At 46.3% G+C, this 15,423-nt stretch overlaps 1 long non-coding RNA gene across 1 annotated transcript in view; it reads left to right on the top strand.

The window, feature by feature from the left end:
• The window catches only part of LOC141083432 (uncharacterized), a 40,712-nt gene extending 26,108 nt beyond the window's left edge, over positions 1-14,604 (top strand). Inside the window, exon 3 of the long non-coding RNA XR_012230715.1 lies at positions 14,529-14,604. This is a non-coding gene — a long non-coding RNA (uncharacterized lncRNA). The remainder of the gene's footprint in view (positions 1-14,528) is intronic.
• The last annotated feature ends 819 nt before the right edge of the window (positions 14,605-15,423 follow it).

The following is a 15,423-nucleotide window of genomic DNA, read 5'->3' as shown; positions in this document are numbered from 1 at the left end:
TGAAGTCGCTAGGCTTCAAAAGACTATATCAGCACTCAGGTATTTTCTGAAGACAGAGCAAAATATCAACAGATCAGAGACAAAAATGGAATTTAGCTCACCCCCGGCCGGGGATGGCAGAACTCCCAAAAAACAAGGCAAAACAAAAACAAAACTGAAGAGTACAAAGCAGAGCAGAAAAACTTAGCTTTGAGATGCAGGAATCAGACTGGTCTCCAAGAATCCAGCAGGAAAATCACCAGCCAGGAAGAAGGGCGTTGGCAGCCTTATATCCAGTCCTCAATTCCAGCCACCCAGTTATCATCTAGCTGCCCAGGTGTTTGGTAATCAGTCTCACTACCTTCCTTCACTAGAGGAGGGAGTTCATCAGACCTCAATGGTGAAGGGAAAAATGAACTCACAACACCTTCCGAACTTAGAGACATGTTTGCTTATATCTGTATTTTTGGCCCCCCAGTAATCCACTTGAATTGTGGAATGAATTTAAGGACCATTTTTTACAAGTCTACTGTCATACATACCACAGCGACACTCAGTGGCGGATTAAGTGGACTATGGGCCCGGGGCTGTTCATAAAACCTGGGCCCCTGTACCCCCCTTCCCACCTGAGCGCTGCGGTCCCCGTGCGGGAATTGACAGCCGTACGGACCGCAGCACTTGGTTTGCTGCGGGTCCATACGGAAAACCCGCCACCATTCCACCACGTGTGGACATGGCCTAAAAAGACGTTGCACATAAGCTGTAGGCCTACGGCCAATACGCACAAAATCGCCCAACGTGATCCTGGCCATAGGGGATCCACTTTAATGTCCCCACTTTAATTTGAAGTCCCCTTACTTCATCCATTGCAGTCCCCTATCACCCACTCACTTCATCTGCAGTGCCGCTTCATCATTTGCAGCCCCTTATCCCCCCTTCCATTTTATCATGTGCAGTCCCCTTCCCCCCCAACTTCATGTGCAGCCCCACTACCCCATCATCATGTGCAGTTAATTTTACCCCCACATCATGTGCAGTCTCCCTTACCCCCAATTCATCATGTGCAGCCCCACTCACCCCCCCTTCATCATATGCAGCACCACTCACCCCCCCTTCATCATGTGCAGCCCCACTCACCCCCCTTCATCATGTGAAGCCCCCACTCACCCCCTTCATCCTGTGAAGCCCCCACTCACCCCCTTCATCCTGTGAAGCCCCCACTCACCCCCTTCATCATATACAGGCCCCAGTCACCCCCCCTTCATCATATACAGGCCCCAGTCACCCCCCCTTCATCATATACAGGCCCCAGTCACCCCCCTTCATCATATACAGGCCCCAGTCACCCCCCCTTCATCATATACAGGCCCCAGTCACCCCCTCCACCATTTAATTCATTTTATAAATAAAAAAAGTTCCCCATACCTCACAGCCGGCTCGCTCCCCAGCAGCGCCTCTGCTTTCAGCATCCTCCGGGACATGTCGGCGCGTGCACGATGACGTCATCGCGCACGCCCGACATCTGACCCGGAAGTACAGCCGGAGCTGAGCAGCCGTCAAGGTGACGGCCGTGCACAGCTCCCGGCCCCTCATAGAATGTGACGCGGGCGGCTGTCTGCTGCCGGCGGCGTCACAGCACAGGGCACGGCCGGCCCTGTACAGGTGCTTGGGGAGCGGTCCGGGGGGCATTTGCCGCTCTGCCACCCGGCCCAGCCTGCCCCTGGGCCAGAGGCGTATCTAGGCTTTCTGGCACCCGGGGCAAGAATTTGGTTCGCCCCCCCCCCCCCCCAAAAGTACATATGCGACTTGCACAGCTAGTCATGTACCCACGAGCTGCTCTCCCTAATGCTCTCAATGTAAAAAACTGAAAGCAGGAAGAGAAGCTCGTTGTCACAGGACCATAACTATGAAAATCGTATATGAGTGAGGTGTCCATGTGATGAGTACTGGAACCTGCAGAGCTGAATCCTGACATTGCAGCTTCTGAATTCTCACAACGAATGCACTGCACACATTTAGGATTCTCCCTTGCCGATGTACAGTCATGTCAGCACAAGCATGTGATTTGTATACTTCTGGCCACATTCCAACTAGACGTGCCCGGCCTCGCTCCGTTCATTTTCATTGAGTGAGGCCACACATGTCTAGTCAGCATGTGACCGCATGTATGTAAATTACCAGCATGAGAGAATCCTGACAGCGTTCAGTGAGCACTGTGAGAATTCAGAAGTCTGCAGTCACATAGAATGTCTGCAGACTCAGCACAGACCTGGACAACCCCTGTAATGCTCCTGACATAAATAAAAAACATGAGAATTAGTCAATATCACAAATAATATTTACATCCAGGTACCTTATAGATGACGTCATCTCTGGAGTCGTTCTCCTTTTCTTCTTGTCCAGACCCCATGATGAGTTTGCTCATCCACGTCTCGTCTCTGCAGACTTCCATCTTCTCTGGTCTTCTGCAGCAAATCTCCACCCGATCCCCTTAAAGATAGAAGTGTCATTATAATGCCCCTAAATACAAATATCTGCAATATACTGTCTCCTCACACTATTCCCCTCCCTCCTCATACTGTCTCCTCATATATTTACCCCCTCACTCTCTATACTGTCTGCTCACACATATCCCCGACTCCCCATACTGTGTCCACATGCATTCACCCGTTCGCACCCCTTACTGTCTGCACCCATCCCCCATACTGTTTCCTCATACATGCCCTCATACATACTCTTCATTTTGTGTCCTCAAATCTCCCCACATACATTAAATACCATCCCCACTCCAAATCCCCCCCATCCCCAATCCCCCACACACATTAAGTACCCCCCATCCCCACTCAATAACCCCTCGTCCCGACTCCCAAATCCCCCCACACATTATGTACCCCCACTCCAAATCCCCCACACACATTAACCCCCATCTCCACATCCCCCCCACACATTAACCCCCATCTCCACTCATTAACCCCAATCCCCACATTAAGCCCCCACATTAATCCCATCTCCACACATTAACCCCCATCTCCACACATTAACCCCCATCTCCACTCATTAACCCCCATCCCCACATTAATCCCATCTCCACTCATTAACCCCCGCACATTAATCCCAATCTCCACTCATTAACCCCCGCACATTAACCCCCATCTCCACTCATTAACCCCATCTCCACTCATTAACCCCCACCCCCACATTAACCCCCCTCTCCACTCATTAACCCCCCTCTCCGCTCATTAACCCCCCCCACTCATTAACCCCCATCCCCACATTAATCCCATCTCCACTCATTAACCCCCATCTCCACTCATTAACCCCCACACATTAACCCCCATCTCCACTCATTAACCCCCATCCCCACATTAATCCCATCTCCACTCATTAACCCCCGCACATTAATCCCCCTCTCCACTCATTAACCCCCCTCTCCACTCATTAACCCCCCTCTCCACTCATTAACCCCCATCTCCACTCATTAACCCCCACATTAACCCCCCCTCTCCACTCATTAACCCCCCCTCTCCACTCATTAACCCCCATCTTCGGTGGTTCTTCAGCTCCACAGAGGAGCACACTTACCACCAGCGTTCGCTCTGGGCGCCGGGAGTGACGTCAGCAGCGTGATCACATGACCTGATCACGCTGCTGACGTCGCTCTGACCCGGCGGTCAGAGCTTCAATTGTACTGGCGTCTATAGACGCCAAGTACAATTGCTGCCTGGGAGTCGGCGCGGCCTCCTTCTCTGCGTTGGCTGTCAGCTTGACAGCCGACACAGAGAACCGCCGACTCCCAGGACTGGTAGCAGCAGAACACAGCCGCCGGGGGGGGGGAGGGAAGGGGGGGAAATACTGCGGACCGCTGCGTTAGGCGGCCGGGCGGCTCGACTGCGCCCCCCTGCTGCCTGCCCCCCCTGGATACGCCACTGCCCTGGGCCCCCAAAAAACCTTGGGCCCGGGGCGACCGCCCCATCCGCCCCTATTAAGATCCGCCATTGGCGACACTGAAGAGTGTATCGATTGTGAAGGATGTCCAAGATGTCCTCATAGTCCATGGAAAAACTTAAGCTGATTTCAATTTACCACGCCCAGCAAAAAATATTAAACACCTCCTTAAACCATATGTTAAAGCTGCAGAGATGAAAGAAACGCTTAATCAGGAGCAACTTTTTGCCTACGATGTCATTACTGAAGCTTTTCAAAATAGCAGTTTAACACCAAAGAGCTTTTTTCTCGATGACCTACCTATACCATCTACTTACACATCATTTAAGAGGACAAGGAGAAATTGTCTCACCTGCAGCGACTACAGGAATAGCAGCTAACTTGATACGAGGAGGCCGAACAATCCACTCTCTATATGGCATACCTATTCCGATCAACGAAACATCCGTTTCCAGGTTTAAAAACGATACAAATGCAGGAAAACATTTACAGAGTACAAAACTTTTTATTATTGATGAGTGCACTATGGTCCAAAAACATGCATTGAATGCGATAGATAGACTTCTACGTGACATCACGACAACAAATGTTGCTGAAAAAAGTAAAACACCGCTTGGAGGTAAAGTTATTGTTCTTGGAGGAGACTTCAGACAATGTCTTCCCGTCATCGCTCATGGAACAAGAACAGACATTGTAGATTCCTGCATTAAATATTCCCAACATTGGCAACATTTTACCAGACTACCGCTAATCAACAACATGCGCTCCACTGATCCTGAATACAGCACTTGGTTGCTTAAGCTTCGAAATGGTGAGCTGTCTAGTGAACATAACCTTGGAGAGGATGTCATTGAAATTCCTCCAGACATGCTTTCCACTGGCTCTATAGTAACCGAGATCTTTGGAGACCATATTTGCATTGATGTTAATGACAGACAAAGCCTCAACACTGCTGCATCACATGCTATACTATGTCCAAAAAATGACGTAGATTTTCTGAACTCTAAAGTAATGGATCGCATCAGTGGTGATTATACTGTATATACAAGCGATGATTCTGTCGATGCTGATGAGGCAGAGGAATGTGAAAACTACCCAGTTGAATTTTTAAACTCTGACACCATCTCCTAGGAATGCCATCACATCTCTTAAAACTTAAAATTGGCACCATTGTGATGCTATTAAGATACCTGAACACCAAGAAAGGTCTTTGCAATGGCACTAGCCTCATTGTCACTGCCTTACTCCGCAACATCATACAGGCTAAAGTGATTACTGGCTCAGCTGAAGAAGACATTGTATTTATTTCACGCATCGATTTGTGTCCTTCAGAAACTGGGTTACCTTTTAAATAAAAACGTCGACAGTTTCCTCTAAAACCTGCTTTTGCTATGACCATTAACAAATCCCAAGGACAGACCCTCGATCGATTTGGCATTTCTTTTTGCCCAAACCTGTATTTGCCCATGGACAATTGTATGTTGCATTCTCCCGAGTAAAGCAACGCAGCAACGTTATGGTCAAAGTGGTGGATACACCACTTCAAGGACAATTGCTACCTAATAGCCCAAAAATCTTCACTAGAAATGTCGTTTACAAAAATGTCTTACTTTAAACTATTTAAGTTTGGTCCTGGAATGGATAGATATCTATGGGATGGCGAATATGTATGATGGGTATATGGGCATGGGACTATGGGATGGAGGATATGTATGACGGTATATGGGCACGGGACTATGGGATGGCGGATATGTATATGGGCACGGGACTATGGGATGGAGGATGTGTGATGGGTATATGGGCACTGGACTATGAGATGGTGGATATGTATGATGGGCATATGGGCATGGGACTATGGGATGGAGAATATGTATGATGAGTATATGGGATGGAGGATGTGTGATGGGTATATGGGCACTCGACTATGGGATGGAGGATATGTATGATGGGTATATGGGCACGGGACTATGGGATGGAGGATGGGTATATGGGCACTCGACTATGGGATGGAGGATATGTATGATGGGTATATGGGCACGGGACTATGGGATGGAGGATGTGTGATGGGTATATGGGCACTCGACTATGGGATCATGGATATGTATGATGGGTATATGGGCACGGGACTATGGGATGGAGGATAATTATAATTTGCTATAACTAACCACAGTTAGTTACTATGCCCGGGCAGCGCCGGGCTCTTCAGCTAGTCTAATATATAAAGCTCAGTGTGTATGTCCGGGATTGGCATCCGCACCGTCGCAGCTACAGCCACAAAATTTGTCACAGTCACACGTCTGGACCCCGAGAGCGTCCTAGGCTATGTTGTGAGGCGAAATTTTAACCCAGCGCGTTCCAATTCACCAAACAATTTTGCCGCTATCTACATAATGGGGAAACAGTGTGTGCGTATCAAGCCCCGGCCCTCATTATGATGTCATAATGGTTGCCATGGTGACGCTGATGTCATCATAGGTTGCCAGCCCCGCCGCTCATTATGATGTCATAATGGTTGACTATGGGATGGAGGATGTGTGATGGGTATATGGGCACTGAACTATGGGATGGATGATATGTATGACGGATATATGGGCACGGGACTATGGGATGGAGGTTGTGTGATGGGTATATGGGCACTGGACTATGGGATGGTGGATATGTATGATGGGTATATGGGCACGGGACTATGGGATGGAGGATATGTATGATGGGTATATGGGCATGGGACTATGAGATGAAGGATGTGTGGGTATATGGGCACTCGACTATGGGATGGCGAATATGTATGATGGGTATATGGGCATGGGACTATGGGATGGAGGATGTGTGATGGGTATATGGGCATGGGACTATAGGATGGAGGATGTGTGATGGGTATATGGGCACTCGACTATGGGATGGAGGATATGTATGATGTGTATATGGACACGGGCCTATGAGATGGTGGATATGTATGATGGGTATATGGGCACTCGACTATGTGATGGTGAATATGTATGATGGGTATATGGGCATGGGACTATGGGATGGAGGATGTGTGATGGGTATATGGGCATGGGACTATGGGATGGAGGATGTGTGATGGGTATATGGGCACTCGACTATGGGATGGAGGATATGTATGATGTGTATATGGACACGGGCCTATGAGATGGTGGATATGTATGATGGGTATATGGGCACAGGACTATGGGATGGAAGATAATTTGTTATAACTAACCACAGTTACTATGCCCGGGCAGCGCCGGGCTCTTCAGCTAGTATGTTAGATAGATATATATTCTAAGCAGATAGATATATCATACACTAATTATATCTTTCACATATATGTCAAAAATATATAAAGTGCTCTCTGAGAGAAACAAAATGGGAATCTTGTGGCTATGATACCTTTTAATGGCTAACAAATAATAGTGAATGTTGTTACAAAGCAAGCTTTCGGGACTGTTTATGTGCCGTCATCAAGCTTGTTTCTCACTGAGAGCACTTTATATATTTTTTTTCTACTGGCTAACACGGTACCAAACCACTTTTTTCGTTTTACATATATGTCATAAACACATTTAAATCCATAGAAACATACATACGTATAGGTATATATAGATTAAAATAAATAATACAAAAACAAAAAAAATTTAGGCACACATAACGTAGAATTCAAGTACGTAGCTAACTCATACCTACATAACTTGGGTAATAATTAATTTTTTATTTATTTATAGAGTACTAATATTTCAATAGCACTTTACATACATCAGTAATACTGTCCCTCTTGAGGCTCACTATGTAAATATCCTATCCACATAAAAACATAGGTGTGATACATTTACACATAATTCTCAATATTACTGTAACACACATTAAGTATGAGGGGAGATGTGTATCATCAAAATTCTTTCATTTGGTGATATGAACCCGGATGTCAAGGTCCAGCATCATATTTGCTGCTGAGATATGTTATTTCCTCTTTTAACAGGGCTGGGTTTTTGTGAACAGCTAAAGAGATAGGCGGGATAGCTGTTCACCACATCTCCTTCTCAAGGTGTGCTGCTCACAGTGCTGCACAACACATGGTCAACGCTACATCACTATCCTAAACCTACATCATCCTAAATCTAGTACAGACATAAGTTTCCTAATGCGGATGCCGCTCTATTAAATACCAACCCCAATAACTGTAGCTCTGGAATCTGTTGCCCCTCTCACATATACCAAAGCTCGCAAAATCAGCAGACAGCCCTGGCACACCAGCTTGACCAAAGAACTGAGACTGGCTACCAGGGTTGCTGAGCGGAGATTGAAAAGATCCCACTCTAACAATCACTTCATCGCATTCAAACAGTCCCTCACTACTTTGAAAGCCACACTCGCTGCAGCAAAACAAACCTATTTCTCATCTCTCATATCCTCCATGTCTCACAACCCTAAACAGTTATTCAACACTTTCAATTCTCTCCTCCGTCCCCCAGCACCTCCTCCCTCTCCACTCATCTCGGCCGAAGGCTTTGCCTCATTTTTCAAGCAGAAGATTGATAACCTCAGAGACAGTTTTGGTCGACAACACCCAGAGCCCTTCCTCCTAACTGCTCAGCCCTCCTCTTCTAAAACCAACTTCTCCACCATTACAGAAGATCGACTCTCCACACAACTCTCAAGATCACATCTCGCCCACCTGTGCACTTGACCCGATTCCATCCCACTTCATCTCAAACCTCGCCACAGTCTTTATTCCAACCCTAACCCATCTCTTCAACCTACTGCTATCAACTGGCATCTTCCCCTCAAGCTTTAAACATGCCTCAATCACACATTCTTCAAAAAGCCCTGTCTTGACCCATCCTCTGTATCTAGCGATCGCTCATATCACTTCTCCCTTATGAATCAAAACTCCTGGAACAACACGTCCATCTTGAACGGTCATCCCACCTCTCTTCTTGCTCTCTTCGACTGCTTACAATCTGGCTTCCGGCCGCATCACTCCACTGAAATTGCCCTAACTAAAGTCACCAAAGACCTATTAACTGCCAAAACCAAGCTACACTACTCTGTCCTCCTCCTCCTGGGCCTGTCCTCTGCCTTTGACACAGTGGACCATTCCTTATTACTACAGACTCTCATCTCTTGGCATCACTGACTTGGCCCTATCTTGGATTTCGTCATACTTAACAGACCGGACATTCAGCGACTCCCACTCGCAGACCACCTTCTCACCTCACCCCCTATCTCTCGGAGTCACGCAAGGTTCAGTCCTAGGACCCCTGCTCTTCTCCATTTACACCTTCGGCTTTGAACAGCTTACAGAATCTCACGGCTTTCAGTATCAAGTCTATGCTGATGAGACACAGATCTACATCTCTGGACCAGATATCACCTACCTACTTACCAGAATCCCACAATGTCTGTCCGCTATTTCATCCTTCTCCACTAGATTTCTAAAACTCAATATGGACAAAACAGAATTCATCATCTTTCCTCCATCTCACTCGACCCCCCCCCCCCCCCCCCAACGGACCTATCCATTAAAGTAGATGGCTGCACACACTCCCCAGTCCAACAAGCTCGCTGCCTCAGGGTAATCCTTGACTCTGATCTCTCCTTCAAACCACATATCCAAGTGCTTTCCACTTCCTGCCGTACGTTCCTCAACCAAGAATCTGCAGAAACCCTAGTCCAGGCCCTCATCTCTCGCCTTGACTACTGTAACCTCCTGCTCTGTGGCCTTCTCTCTAAAGCCCCCTTCTCACATATCGGGATCGCTGAAGCGTCACCGATTTTGTGACACAACAGCGATCTTGCTACATGTGACACGCAGCGGCGACCGCCCCCCCCCCTGGACATCGCTGATCGTGCTCAAATGTCCTGGGCCATTTTTTTGTCATCCCGCTGGCCAGCGCACATCGCTGTTTGACGCCGACGAGCGACCTAGTTGGCGACGCAGAACTTGGGGACGCAGGCGGGAATCGTTTGAAAAGCTGCTGTGTGACAATGTACCAATGACTGGCGAGGTCGTTACATTTATCGCTGGATCGTTGCTGCGTCGCTGAAGAGATCTGCCTGTGACCATTTAGCAACTCACCAGCGATCCTTTCCAAGTCGTATCGTCGGGATCGCTGGTGCGTCGCTAAGTGAAGCGGGACCCTAACACTCTCGCGCCCCTCCAATCTGTTCTAAACTCTGCTGCTGGACTGATCCAACTGTTCCCCCGCAATTCCCTGGCCTCCCCTCTGTCAATCCCTGCACTTGGCCCCCCCATTAACCAAAGACTCCAGTTCAAAACCGTAACCATGGCAAACAAAGCCATCCACAACCGGTGTCCTCCATACTTCTGTGACCTCGTCTCCCGGTACTTACCTGCACGCAACCTCCGATCTCACAAGATCTCCTCTACACCCCTCTTATCTCCTCTTCCCACAATCGCATACAAGATTTCTCCCACACATCACCCCTACTCTGAAACTCTACCACAACATATCCGACTCTCGCCTACCGTGGAAATCTTCAAAACCAGCCTGAAGACCTACCTCTTCCGACAAACCTGCACTAACCACCGATCGACCAAACCACTGCATGTCCAGCTCTACCCTCGCCTACTGTATCCTCACTCATCCCTTGTATATTGTGAAGCCCCTCTCGGGCAGGGTCCTCTCTCCTCCTGTACCGGTCGTGACTTGTATTGTTTAACATTACTGTACTTGTTTTTATGTATAGCCCTCACATGTAAAGTGACATGGATTAAATGGCACTATAATAGTAATTAAATTCATATTTCAGTTAGCCAAACGGTGCACTCTCGCTTCTGAGCCCTGCCATGCGCCCAAACAGTGGTTTTCCCCCACATACACGGGGTATTGGCGTACTCTGGAGAAATTGCACAACAAATTTTGTGGTCCATTTTCTCCTGATATCTTTGCAAAAATAGTTTGGTTTCAAAGTAAATTTTTTTGTGAAAAAAGTAAATGTTCATTTTTTCCTTCCACAATGCTTTAGTTCTCATGAAGCACCTGAAGGTTAAATAAACTTCATGAATGTGGTTTTACACACCTTAACCCCTTCTGACCGCTGATGGGATAGTACTTCAGCAGCCAGTAGCCCCCGCTTTGAGGTGGGCTCCGACGGTGAGCTCACCTCAAAGCCACGACATGTCAGCTGTTTTAAACAGCTGACATGTGCCTGCAATAGGCACAAGCGGAATCGCGGTCCAACCACGCCTATTAAAGGGAATCTGTCACCCTTTTTTTCCAGAGTATGAGCTGCCACCACTGACATCAGGGGCTTATCTACAGCATTTTGTAATGCTGTAGATAAGCCCCCGATGTAACCTGAAAGATAAGAAAAAAATTAGATTATACTCACCGGGGTCGGTCCGGTCTTGGTCCGATGGGTGTTGCAGTCCGGTGCCTCCCATCTTCTAACGGTGACGTCCTTTTCTTTCCTTCCTGTCGTTGCTCAGGCGCACTGCTCTGCCCTATTGAGGGCAGAGCAGAATACTGCGGTGCGCAGGCTCTGGACCTCTCCCGGCGCCTGCGCACTGCAGGACTCTGCTCTGCCCTCAACAGAGCAGAGCAGTGCGCAGTAGCTGCGACGGGAAGGAAAGAGGATGGCATCGTATGAAGATGGGAGGTGCCGGACGGCGACACCCATCGGACCGGACCGAACACCAGGGTGAGTATAATCGAACTTTTTCTCATCTTTCAGGTTACATCGGGGGCTTATCTACAGCATTACAGAATGCTGTAGATAAGCCCCTGATGTCAGTGGTGGCAGCTCATACTCGGGGGGGGGGGGGGGAAAAGGGTGACAGATTCCCTTTAACTAGATAAATCACGCTGACAGCGGGCATTTAACTAGAGCTTCTGGCACGGCAGTAAATGAGCGCATCGCCGACCTCGTCACGTGATCGGGGGTCAGTGATGCGTTGGCATAACAACCAGAGGTCTCCTGGAGACCTTTTCTGGTTGTTGATGCCTGATTGCTATGAGCGCCACACGGTGGTTGGCGCTCCTAGCAATGCTGTAATTCGGCTACATATAGGCAATCTGCTCATCGCCTATATGTAGCAGAGCCAATCAAGTTGTGGATGCTTGGAAGCATGCCAAAATTTAAAAAAAAAAAAAAAAAGTTTTAAAACATGAAAAAATAATAAAACTAAAAGTTAAAATCACCCCCCTTTCGCCTCATTCAAAATAAAAATCACACATGCACCCACATTAGGTATCGCTGCGTGCAGAATCGCCCGATCTATAAAAAAAAAAATGAACCTGATCGCTAAACGGTGTAGCGAGAAAAAAATCAAAATGCCAGAATTAAGTTTTATTAGTCACTGCGACATTGCATTAAAATGCATTAACGGGCGATCAAAAGAACGTATCTGCACAAAGGTGGTATCATTAAAAGCGCCAGCTCGACACGCAAAAAATAAGCCCTCATCTGACCCAAGATCACGAAAAATGGAGACGATACGGGTCTCAGAAAATGGCACAAGTTTTTTTTTTTTTTTTAAAGCGAATTTTGGAATTTTTTTTCACCACTTAGATAAGAGAACCTACCGTATATACTCGCGTATATGCCGTGATTTTCAGACCATTTTTTGGGGCTGAAAGTCCCCCTCTCTGCTTATATGCAAGTCATATACTGTGGGGGGGGGGGTGTCAGAGACCATACTCACCCCCTGCTTCCCCCATGGTCTCGGCGCCCAAGCTGTTCCTGCATTCAGCGGTCATGTGGTACCGCTCATTAAAGTTATGAATGTGCATATTTAATGAGCGGTACCAAGTGACCGCTGAATGCAGGAACAGCTGGGGCGCCAAGACCATGGGGGAAGCAGGGGCTGAATAGAGCGTGTGCCAGGAGGGGGTGAGTATGACGGGGAGCAGAGCAATATTTACCGGTCCCCGCTCCATCGCTGTCTCCCGGGTCCTCTGGCTGTGACGTTCAGCAGAGGGCGCGATGACTTAGTCAGTGCGCGCCCTCTGCTGAACGTCACTGCAGAGGACCCAGGAGACAGCGATGGAGCGGGGACCGGTAAATATAGCCAGTGTCAGGGTCCTGAGCTAATGGCGACACCGGCACCTGGCTCCCAGCGATGGAGAGGTGAGTGTCTTTGGGGGGTATTTATCTATGGAGCATCTTCTTGGGCCTCCATTAACCCTTGTGCAGCAGCATATGGGGGGTATTTATCTTTTGAGCATCTTCTTGGGCCATCATTAACCCTTGTGCTGCAATGTATGGGGGGTATTTATCCTTGGAGCATCTTCTTGGGCCACCATTTAGGCTGGGTTCATACGTAGCGGAAGTTACCGCGAGAATTCCGGACTTCCATTCCGTGGGAAAATTGCATTTTAAATTCTTGTGATTTTCCCGCGGAAAAACCAGTGATTTGCAAGCGTAATTAGCTTGCAGAATGCTAGCGTTTTCCAAGTGATCTGTAGCATCGCTTGGAGAACTGATTGACCGGTTGGTCACATTTGTCAAACAGTGTTTGACGAGTGTGACCAACTTTTTACTATTGAGGCTGCCTATGCAATCATTAACCCATGTGCAGCATTTTATGGGGGGTATTTATTTATGGAGCATCTTTTTTGACCACCATTAACCCTTGTGCAGCACCACCCTCTGCTTATACATGAGTCAATAAGTTTTCCCAGTTTTTTTATGGCAAAATTAGGGGGTTAGTTTATACGCGGGTCGGCTTATACACGAGTATATGCGGTAGATATGTTTTGGTGTCTATGAACTCGTAATGACCTGGAGAATCATAATGGCCGGTCATTTTAGCATTTAGTGATTCTAGCCAAACAAAAAACTAGTGTGGGATTGCACTTTTTTTGCAATTTTACCGCATTTGTAATTTTTTTCCCGTTTTCGAGTACACTACATGGTAAAAACAATGGTGTTGTTCAAAAGTACAACCCATCCCGCAAAAAGTAAGCCCCACACGGCCATATTGACGGAAAAATAAAAAAGCTACGGTTCTGGGAAGGAGGGGAGCAAAAAACGAAAATTAAAAATCGAAAAAACCTCCGGTCATTAAGGGGTATAATTTGTTTTGGTTCGTTTTTTAAAGAATGGTGTCACTTTTGGGTATTTTCTGTTAAATTTTGTTGGAACAAGTGAGAAATTGCTGGTAAACTTTTAACCCTTATAACGTCTTAACAAAAATTGTTTACCAAAATTGTGCTTATGTAAAGTTGACATGTGGGAAATTTTATTTATTAACCATTTTCTGTGACACTACTCTGATTTACGGGTGCAAAAACTAAGTTTGAAAATTGCTAAATTTTCCAAATTTTTGCCAAATTTCTGTCTTTTGATAAATGAACGCAAGTTATATTGAAGAAATGTTACCACAAACATGAAGTACAATATGTCATGAAAAAACATTCTCCGTATCAGTGGGCTCTGTTAAAGCTTTCCAGAGTTATAACCTCATGAATTGACAGTGGCCAGAAATGTAGAAATTGGCTTGGTCATTAAGTACCAAATTGGCTCTGTCACAAAGGGGATATGATGGCGCTATATAAACAATGCATAAAAAATAATGCTGCTGCTTGTCAACACATTCCACACCTTTGCTTTATAGGTTTATTACTTGTTTTTATTTGTAGATGGATGAAATTGAAATTAAAGAATACTTTTCTAGATTTGGAGCTGTGAAAGAAGTAAAAATAATTACAGACCGGAGTGGTGTATCAAAGGGGTGAGTTTATTTAAAATGGTGTGTAGCAAGGACTGATTGGTCCCATTTAGTTGGTGGTGCATTTATTTAGTTATTTTATTTTTTAAATCCCTTCTGGTTAGTTTCTCCATATTCAAAGCTCCATTCACAAGTTCAAATTTTACATATATGTACTATTTGTGTATTTTTTTTTTTTTTTTCTTATTGGATTGAACAAGCACCAATATTGGTCCCATGGGTCTTTTCACATGTCAAAGATCCACACAGAAAAAGGAGAGAGATCAATTTTGTTCTATTCGAGTGTAAATGCCACTGGGAAAATAAATGGGACAGCACATGGTGTCCATAAGAGTTGCATCCATGTGCTGTTAATTTTTTAATGACTAATGTTAGGGTACTCTTGGAAACAACCATCCATAAAACTCAAATTGTAAAATACTCAATTATTTTGTGTGCTGGATTTGATTCTCATTCATGTTTGGGTTGTAAGTCAGTTTTCTTGGGTATCTTCCAAATCCAAGAAATCTGTGGTGTAATGTCTGTAACGTTACTGACTGCAGGATAGAGTTATGATAGCACCAACTAGGTCAGGGCTGGAGGAATATTTGAAAGGACAAACTGCCGCACACAAACTGTACACAAATATTAGGCAATTTTGTGTGTTTGTTGATTAGTTGTATGATTGAACAACTCTACTTCTGTCGGTTCAATCGAAAAGGTTAATAAACTGAAACGCTAAATATTTAAGAAATTTGTTAGATTTTATTCAGTCGCCACGAGAGAGGGGATCCGCCCTTCAGGGACAGGAAACCTACAGACATAAA

This window comes from Dendrobates tinctorius, unplaced genomic scaffold (assembly GCF_039654945.1).
Source record: "Dendrobates tinctorius isolate UK_male_01 unplaced genomic scaffold, ASM3965494v1 ptg000005l, whole genome shotgun sequence".
NCBI lineage: Eukaryota > Metazoa > Chordata > Amphibia > Anura > Dendrobatidae > Dendrobates > Dendrobates tinctorius.
The sequence above is the reverse complement of the archived record's forward strand: the minus strand, read 5'-3'. Positions and strand labels throughout refer to the sequence as shown.